Source organism: Camellia sinensis, chromosome 15, assembly GCF_055761805.1.
Source record: "Camellia sinensis isolate YWXY chromosome 15, ASM5576180v1, whole genome shotgun sequence".
Classification (NCBI taxonomy): Eukaryota; Viridiplantae; Streptophyta; class Magnoliopsida; order Ericales; family Theaceae; genus Camellia; species Camellia sinensis.
The window spans coordinates 53,403,092-53,406,332 of NC_138975.1; the positions used below are offsets into that span (position 1 = coordinate 53,403,092).

At 30.3% G+C, this 3,241-nt stretch overlaps 1 long non-coding RNA gene across 1 annotated transcript; it reads left to right on the forward strand.

Moving 5' to 3' along the window:
• Positions 1-1,363: 1,363 nt before the first annotated feature.
• On the forward strand, positions 1,364-3,241 carry LOC145813934 (uncharacterized). The gene is made up of 2 exons (XR_014357363.1): positions 1,364-1,772; positions 2,869-3,241. It is a non-coding gene; the product is annotated as an uncharacterized LOC145813934 (long non-coding RNA).

Genomic DNA, 3,241 nt, shown 5'->3' on the forward strand with positions numbered 1-3,241 from the left:
ACATGATAAATTTCACATTATTAACTTCCATAAAACATCATAACCCCAAAATACTACTCAATTTCCCAAGCACAAAAACAAGGTTAAGAATTAGAACACAAAAGCATAAAATAGCCATGGTTTGGGGTGTAAGTGGAATCCATTTTTAACCTCTTTAAGAACCATAAAACTCTTACAAGAAATTAAATTATAACATAAATTCATGCTATATACAAGGATTCAACACCTTTTTACTTGAAGGAACAAAACCCGTACATACCATCATAAATAATCCAAGAAATTCACTCTTTAGCTTATTATCTTCAAATATTGAGAGGGAAACTCTTACCTTAAGCCTTCACCATCATTTATTCTTGCATAGCCATGAAAAATTCAAGCCAAATCCTTGATTTCCTCTTCCACTCCAACTCTTTCTCCCTTCTTTTCTTTGAGTTCTCTCTAGAACACACACTCTCTCTCTCTCTCACGTCTCTTCCCATCTCCCTTAGATATTTTTGGGTTTCCAAAAGATGAGTTCAACAACTCAAAACATATCTACATATAAAAATATATACACACATAAGTTTAACACGATAGGGAGAGCCAAACGCGGCCTTACGAATCGCACGAAATCAAATTTCAATTAAACCTTCCAGATAACTCTAAAAATCATGCTGATCATAAATATGTCCTCTGTTCTGGTTTCTGAAGCCTCTAAGGCATTCAATTTGCAGTACAAAAGTTAACCAACCAAACGTGCATTAACGAATCAGACGAATTAGATTTCCAATTAATTTTTTCAATTAGTTCTAAAAATTTCCATTAATATAACCAAGCACTCAATTTTGATTTATGAACCCATAAAGGTCAATAATTTCAATTTTAAAGCTGTGACTCAACAGATAATTCCTCAATTCAAACAGATATCATTAAATTAAAATGCATTAATCCACAAGGGCAAGAAAGTAATTTCGGATACGGATTTTAGGGTCGTTATAACATAGGTAGCGTTTGATAACGTTTACGTTTTTTTGTTTATGTTTATAAAAATTTTACAAATTAATTTTTGTTTATTTTTAGAAAAATATAAATTACAAACGCGTTTGATTTGGATAAAATATTTGAAAATTTTAAAAATATAAACTAAAAAATATGTTTATTAAGGCTTAAAATATTTATATTTATTAATTAACTTATAAAAGAATATATATTTATATATAAGTCAATCTACAATCACATGGATTAGTTGATGGAAACAAATATCTCATTATAATAATAATAATAATAATAAAGGGGTCAATGAAGTCAAAAATGAAGAGAAGTTGCTGGAACAATTGAGAAAGACAAAAAGAGACAAAGAAAAACGAGAGAGAGAGAGAGAAGAGAAAGAAGAAAACAGGAAGCGTGAGAGAACGAGGGTTTAATTTCCTTCATGAAAAAAGTCTTCTTTGTTGGAAGTTGTAAGAAGATTCAAGAGCTGTTACACAGAGAGAAAGAGAGAGCTATTCGACGTCGATCGTGACTCCTCCAGCGTCGATTCTCCTTGATCTGACCTCTTTCCTTCTCTTCTAGCCTCGATCGTGACTTCCTCGACCTTGATCAACAGTACCCCTCTCCCTTTCTCTCTCTTCTGGATTCTTTGAACAGCAAAGTAAATGAAGAAGATGAGTAGAGTTAGAGATAACGTATATATTACCATTATAGTTGGGAAATTGAAAAGTGCTCCTTCGTAGATTCGAACCATGGTCTGTGTTACTGTAACTCCACATTTTTGGGCTTCCGATTTCTGTTGGGTAACGTTTTAATGAATTTATTTTTTAAATTTCTTCACAAATATTCTACTCTTTAAATTTGTTTAGATTAAGTGAATCTAAAACCTAAAAAAATTATTAAAAAATTAAAAATCATTAAAATAAAAAATACATATTAAAAACTCAAAAAATAATTTTTGAAAATCAAAACTAATATTATTTTTAATTTTTTTTTTTTTTTTAGGGGGTGTTAGAAAAGGAGCACTTCATTGATAATAAAATTATTTATAGACCCCAATCATTACCAAATAACTGATTACAAATACATATAAAAAGTAACATTGAAAATCTCCAAACCAAAAGGTTCACTTCCCAAGTTTGCAAGTAAGTTTGCACTTGCATTTCTTTTATAGTATAGATGACTAATGGTAGTTATTTTTAGAAAAATGCTTGGGAGTACTAATTAGTGCTCCTACTAATTAGGTGGTAGTGGGTTCCGTCATTAATGATGTGATGTTTTGGTCTTGGAGTTGTATTTTTTTTTTTTTTTTTAATGCATTAGTGCTATTAGTGGTGATGTTTTTAGTGGGATGAATTATTGTTGTTATTTTTAAGTGGGTCAAGTACCTGTAATCACAAATGAAATTCTTAAAATAGTGATGGAAGTTTGGTCCGCTAATCCTCTTCCACTCTCTTACTAACTATACTAACTCATTGATGTATTTTTAATAATAAAACAACAAAAACAAAAACAAAATTTGGATGCATTTTTAGTAAATAAATTGGGCTCAGCCTTAAGGCACACCACAATTATTTATTTAAAATTTTAAAATGCACTTAATTTTAACTTCAAATGTTATGGGAAAATTTTTAAGTACTTGTATAAACTCAACTACAAAATATTTAAATTTATTTTTGTAACATTTATTTTCTATAATAAAATAATAGTTTAACGGATGTGTTCTTTTTATTTTAACCTAATTCCTTGTCAAGTGGGGCAAGAAAATGCTCTTCCTTCTGTATAGATTTGAAGGATCATTTTAAGATAGGTTTAAGATACAGTTTATTAATTCAATATCAAGTTGTGTCAAGTTTCTGGTAATTAACATTTTTTTCCCTGGATTCGACTCCTCTCCAGCCTCTCCATGAGATTTCGACGCATGGCAAAGAAGGGATCCAAGAGTTCACAACAGGCCATGCCACCAACAAGGAAAAGAATTCAACATTTAACAAAAACGAAATCGTTTTTGTAACGGAAGGCCGAAACAACAATCTACAGTTTGATTTAGGGTTGGTTTGGGATGTTATAAAAGAGTGCACTTTTTTATTTATTCGCTTATATGGGTTGGGTTTGGATTGGGTTTGATGTGATGTGTTAGAGAGGTGATGTGATTTAAATAAGATGATGTGACTTAAATAGGATAGTGATTTTTTGACTTTTTGTATTATTTAGTGTACCTAAACCAAGCCTGAGTTTTTAAATTAATATTTGAAGTAAAAAATTAAGAAAC